Source organism: Gossypium hirsutum, chromosome D11 (assembly GCF_007990345.1).
Source record: "Gossypium hirsutum isolate 1008001.06 chromosome D11, Gossypium_hirsutum_v2.1, whole genome shotgun sequence".
Lineage (NCBI taxonomy): Eukaryota > Viridiplantae > Streptophyta > Magnoliopsida > Malvales > Malvaceae > Gossypium > Gossypium hirsutum.
In genome coordinates, this window is record NC_053447.1 from 51,609,618 (window position 1) to 51,616,836 (window position 7,219).

Consider the following 7,219-nt stretch of genomic DNA (forward strand, 5'->3'; position numbering starts at 1 on the left):
AAAATGCATATATATTATATATAAAAATAGGCGTATGTACCATATATAAAAACATTTATAAATATATTATGTAAAAACTGTGCGTGTATGAATATAGAGGTAATGATAATAACTATGATAATAAATAATATAACAATATGAAACAATGATAAATATTTTTTAAAAAAAATAAAAAAAATAAACAAACAAAATGGACTAAATTGAACTTAAAAACAAAAAACTGGGCGAATTTTGAATAAAATTTTAAAAGAAAGGGCCCACTTGAACACGCGCGTAACAAAGGAGGACCAAAAGGGGAATTATCCCGTCCTTCCAAAACGCCGTGCAGCGAGGGACTAAATTGAAACAAAAATAAAATATGCGACCCAATTTCTAAAATAAGTAAAAAGGATTTAATTAAAAAGCGTTGCAAAAAAGGAAGGGGCAATTGCGGAAATAGACCATGTGACGTCAGAGCGCGCGGATCCTCCCCTCCGGGTCGGGTCACCGCGCCGGTCAGGGCCTGGACGAAACGGCGCCGTTTTGAATATTGTTTAAACCCAAATTTTTACCCTTCAAAATCAGTTGAAACCGAATGGGAAAAAAAATAAAAATAAAGTCTCTGGTGCTCTGCTAGGGTTTCTCCTAGCTTCCTTGCACCGCCGTCCTATTAGCCCCCACCGCAACTCCATGTAATCGGAGACCGGAGGGGTGCCACATCTGGGTTCTCAAACCTTTCTTAGCAGCTTTCGAGGGCCAAGGTAAGTCTCCTTCCCTTTACTCCTTTTATTTTTCGCACACAAAAGCACAATAAAAAAACTTCAAATAATCACCTTAAAAAAACTGGTATTTTACTCTGTTTTCTCTTGATTTCTCGATTTCTTTGTGTATTCTCTCTGTCCACCAAAAAAATCCCCCTTTTTACAGATTCAAAAGGGCCTTTTATAGGCCAAAAATAAAATAAATCGAGGGAAAAAACAATCTTGCTTGCTATTTTTTCTCTTTGGACTCTTTGAGTCCGTTTTTCAGGTGTTCGCGGAGACTACGGTGCTGGGGAGGGAGTGGGCTCCGAGACGTGCGCTGATTGGAGGAGCTAGTCCCGAAACGTGCGCCGATCGAGGTCTATTGGAGGCGGGGAGGCTGCTGCGGCTAGGTTGAGTAGCGCTAGGGTTTCTGCTTTCAGTGTTTTGGGCTGGGGTTTCTATTGGGCTAGGGTAATTATTGGGCCACTTATTTGTTGGGTTAGGATTGTTTTCTTTTTGTGTTTGGACCCAGGCCGATTGGGCCTTACTACAATTAGCATTAAAAAGTATATAAATTTATAATACTTTAAATAGATTAAAAGCAAAATTTCTTTTTTTTTCCCTTTTCTTTCCTTTAAAAGATGAAATTAACCTTCCACAATAACAAATTTCCATTGTTTACCTGCCTCCAGAATTCTCAATTGTAGCATATTAAGCAATCGGGCTGGTTTTATATTATGTTAACTATATATCTATCTATCTTTATATATAGTATTTATTAAGTGTATAACTAAATTAGTATCACTCTCAATGGAGTCATTATTTCGATCAAAAAATTATAAAAATGTCTATCTGTAATTAGAAAATTATATTATTCGAAGGAATTTTGACTTTTTCATTTTAACAAAACTAATTAAAATATTATATGGTGGGATTTGAACCTGCACCAATTAGATTACTAATCTAGTAAACTTACTACTCAACCAAAATTTCATTTTAATATATTCTATATATATTTGTTTTAATATACACAATTTATTATCTCCATAAATTATATATATATACACTAATAATATTGCTTGAGTAGGTCTCATAGGTCAACTCGATACTAACTTATAATTAATGTCAAAACCATGATAAACAATTATAGTGCATTTAGTATTTTTTATCTGATGTATTTATGTATTTAAATTTTGTTTTACTTATAATTTAATCTATATGTTTAATATGATTAATTAGTTTCAAACCATACATTTCATTGTTTATTTCATTGTTTATTGTATGTTAGCTTCAAATGGGCATCTATGTTTCAAGGCGTACGCGTGTAATAAGATTTTTAGTACTAACATTGTATTTGATTGAGTTATTATCACAAGTTAACTCAACACGGACTCAAAATTGATAACAACACACTGTTAAACAATTAAATCTAATCTTTTTTTAATTTTAATATCGCACATATTTTATGTGTAATTATTATTAATTAGTTTCAAGTCATACGTTTCATTATTTATTGTAAGTTATTTTTAAATACACACGTGTTCTTAATACGAGATTTCCACACGCATACGCATTTGATATGATTTCTAGTACATATTAAGTGTTATATTGAATTGACGTCATAAGTCAATCGCATACCAATGTAGTTATAAAATTACTAAAATATACCCTATACAAATTAATTTATATTTTTATGAGGGTGTTTTTGTCTTTTAATATGATATTGTCTTTTAATATGATAGATCAATTAAAAATAATCATAATAAAATTACACCCAAAACACTATGCATGATAAATAATTAATTTTATCATTATAATCAAAATATCAATTAATTTTTATGTAACTTTTTAATAAATATATTTGTTACATAATTTTTTATAGATACGAGTAAATTATAATATATTTTCTTGGACATGGAGTTAAAAATCGTTAGTAAAATCCCTGCCTAATTGAAATCACGAGAATTTTACATGATTCTAGGTTATCCCTCCTAAGAGTAGATTTCTTAGAGTTCATTCATGCCATCTTTTTAATAGTTTTTCATCAAAAAGATAGAAGAAAGCAAATGCTAGTGTCACGGCCCGCAGTTCAAAGCCCGTGACCATCACACCAAATGCATCTAATGGAGGTCTATTGCTCAGATGGGGATCATTTGGCCCACGAGAACTGGCCTGATTCAAAAAGATATTGGAGAAGCCTGTCAGATTAAAGCCTGGTTGGCCCGATAGTGAAGAGATGGTGTAACAGCCCGATTTTGACCCAAATCGGAACAGTGGTTTCGGGACCACAAATCCGAATTAAAAAAATATTTTAATATTATTTTCTGTGTTTATTATGTGTGAATTTGATTGTGTGAAATTTCTGTGTTTTAATTTTATCGTTTACGTGTTTGATTTAATAAAAGGGTTTAATCGCGTAAAATAAAAATTTAAGGGTTAAATCTAAAAGTACCTAAATGTTATTGTCTTTTTAAATGGGAGGATTTATGATGCTATAAGACCAAAAGTTAGATAGTGGGTGGCATTTGACAAGAGTAACCTTAATATATATGTTAGACAAAATTATTAGTAAAAGGTTAATATAGTAATAAGGTAAATATGAACTTTATAATAAAATTAAGTTATGAAAAGATGAATGTGTTCATCTTTTGTTAGCCGAATATTGAAAAGGAAAGAAACATACATGGTTTTTTAAGTTTCGGCACTTCTTTAGCTTGGGTAAGATCAAGAATTAAAGAAATCGGACTTGGATCGGGGAAAAAATAAAGTCGTCGATTAATTGTCTCGTTCCGGTTTATCGCTGTTCGAGGTAAGTTTATAAGCAATTAGATGTTAAAATTTTTGAATGAATGTTAATTACATATATGCTGAAATGAAATATGCAATTATATATATATAGCTAAATGCGTTTTAGTTCGGAAAGTAAAAATAAACGTGAATGCGATTTATCGATATTTGGCACTAAGTGTGCGACTATGGAATAGCTATGGCTATATGAACGGCGCTAAGTGTGCGAAATTAAAATAATGATGTTGGATAATGGGCACTAAGTGTGCGAAATTAAAATGATGATGTTGTATAACGGGCACTAAGTGTGCGATACCGAGAGCAACTTGGTTAGATGAGAAAGAGCACTAATTGTGCAACTTCATTATGGCCTCGATCAATTATTTAGGACATGATAGTACAAGTATACAATGGATGAATAATACTTGATATCAAGGTAATTAGGTTATTTCAATTGTGAAGAGAAAATTTTATACGAGGTAAATGAGAGTATATGATTATATGAAAGTTTATATTCGGCCAAATGGTAACTATATAGGATTTTATAATTATGTTTTATATACATTTATTTATGAATGAGTACATTTGGTAAAGATAGGGTATATGAATTGAATATGAGAATAACTATGTTATTGTTTAAAGACCTATTCGGCCAAGTTGAAATTAGTTCATGGTTTCATATTTGATATTTAAGTTTTACAAGCTCGAATATGTATATATACGAATATGATTGCATTATTTGATTTTATTATTGAATTGTTAATGTCATTGAATTGTTTAATTTCTTATAACTTACTAAGCTAAGTTAGCTTACAATGTGTTGGATAATTGTTTTGATGTATAGATTTTGGTGATCGCTACGTGTTCGAGGATCGTCAGCTAAGCTTATCACACTATCGATATCTTTTGGTATTTTGCTAAATTTTTGAATTTGGTCGTATGACATGTATAGACTAGTTGTGGATTTTAGCTTAATTTGATAGTGTGGGTGTATTAAAGCCATGCGAAAATGGCTTAATATCCTGTCTTGTTTGTTTTGGATTGGATTATGAATCATACATGACTTGATAAAAGTTTAGTATTTTATGAGTAATATTTCACATGTGAATATTATGTGTGGTTTATTTGGTTGGTATCAAAGTGAATATATTATATGATCTATAATAAATGTAATTTTAAAAGAAAATATAAAAAAATGTTAATGTCTATGTATATGTTTGTGGTTGTTTATTTTGTTTGATAGGTTAAAGAGATTACCAAGAATTATAAAAGTGATATTTGTTTTGTATCTTGGATTAATAAAGTAATGAAATAAAATATGGAATTAGGAAGTGAATTATGTTGAGTATTTGTGAATATGCATGAAAATAGTTATTTCGTTTATATGCCGTTAAAATGGTATATGGTTTGATGTTTAAACATTGGCTTTTGTTTCATAATTTGATTAGTAAAAATAGGTTGTTTTGACATTTAATGTAATAAAAATAAATTATATACTTATAATAAGACATGAATTTTGGTTGTATAATTAGAACATGTATATTTGTTTTACATTTGGGAATGAATTGATTTGGTTACAGGAGAAGCTAATTACCGAATACACGTTAAATTATTTTGGACATTTTTTTTAAAGAGATGTATGTGGGTTTGACATTAGTATGTATAAAATACTTTTATTGTATAATTTAATTTTGGTAAATAATACTTGGCTAATCATAAATTCCGATTATATGGAATTTTATTTGGCTATTATGTGCTTGTATATTCTTTTCGAATGGGTGAATTGACAAATTTAGTAACTCTGTGACTTGATTATTATAACGTAATTAGTTACTCTATTTTATTTAAATAGGCTTGGTCATAATAATATAAAATGCTATTGATTAAATATTTTATGTGCAATGATTGAGTTTGTTTATTTATTATATCTTTTATTATTAATGCTGATTATTAAATTATGATTGAATAAAAATATCAAATCGTGCTATGTTCGGTAATGCCTTATAACCCTAATCTAACGACGGATACAGGTTAGGGGTGTTACAGATGGCAACTTAGGCTAATATGGTAACTAATCTTAGAAGATAGAGAGAATCATATCTTGTAAAGATTAGATTAGATTTGATAAGGCATATCTTGTAAATCCCTAAAATTAAGGGATATGGATTAATCTCGTCCGTCGATGTAATTGTATCTTGACCATCGGTTTTGGGGGAGCTCAACTATAAATATACAGCTTCCCCCTCATTTGTACTCACTCCTAAATTGTTTCATTATTCTTTGTGAATAAGAATTGAGAGCATTTACTCAAACACTTTGCGAGCGCTCTTTCTGTTGTTCTCTTGTAGCTTCTTTTGGCACAATCGCTTCCGCTATACAAATTGGTGCCTTGGAGGAGTTTTAAGGAATCCTCACTTTTGGGCTTAAAGGCTGACTTAGGCGAGTTTGAAGCAAACGGATCGCCTAAGGCCGCACGGTTTGCGAGACGAAAGGTCTAGCCCCGTGACAAGTGGTATCCGAGCCAAGGTTTGAACCAAGTAATATTCGAGTTGTTGGTTCAAAGGCACCGTTGGGATGTCAAGAGAAGAGTTTGAACAAAGGTGGGGGAGGAAGTCTTTGAGGGAGATGTTGTCGGCTGTTGAGGAACGCGTGGGGAAACTTGAGGAGTCCATGGAGGACGCCAAAGAGTCGAGCAATGCGCTTAGGGAAAGCATTGATGACTTGAGGGAGCAATCCAGGGACTTTGTTACCGAGTGTCTCACTTCCCAAAGGGATAACGTGCGAGAGTTGCTAGATTCCCAAAGGAAGAAGCTGACGGAAAGGAACGATGCTCTCGAGGCCATGATGCTGGCTTTGAAGGAGGAAACAATGGCCACGACGAGGGCTTTGAGCACAAGAATAGAGGAGCTCGAGGAAGAGCTGGCCTTGTGTCAAGCAGCCGTGGGGAAAGGAGTGGCAAATGCAGCACTCAATAACGAGGATGTCCCGAAGCCGAAAGAGTTTGTGGGGACAAGATATTCATGCAATGTGGACAATTTCTTGTGGAGGATGGAGCACTACTTCCGTGCCAAAGGCATCGTGGATGATGCGGTTAAGGTAAATACTGCTTCAATGTTTCTTACTGACATTGCGCTTTTATGGTGGCGACGTAGGACCACAGATAAAAGGCAAGGGGAGATTGGGACGTGGCAAGAGTTCCAATGCGAGTTGAAGGGACAGTTTTACCAGAGTTTGCCGAGGAAGAAGCTCGGGCAAAGTTGCAAGGTATATAGCAATGGGGCATAGTAGGGGAGTATGTTCGAGAGTTCAAGGAACTCATGCTCCAAGTTTTAGAGGTTACCGAAAGAGAAGCATTGCTTGCTTTTCAGAATGGATTGAAGTCGTGGGTCAGACAGGAGGTGGAACAAAGAGGTGTCCAAAAGCTGTCGGAAGCCATGACGGTAGTTGAGTCCGTGGTGAAGCTTGGTCTAGGGAAAGACAAGCTTGAGTCTTCCAAGTCCGATGGAAGGGGCGTATGTGAAATGGATCACAAGGAAGATAGTGTTGATAGCAATGGCAACGGCGACAATGTTGGTAATGGGAAACCACGAGTTGGGAAGAAGAAACCCAAGAGGAAAAGGGACAAGCTAAAATGCTTTCTCTGCGACGATCCACACATATTGAAGAAATGTCCGAGGAAATCCACGCTTAAGGAGAAGCCGGTGGGTAAG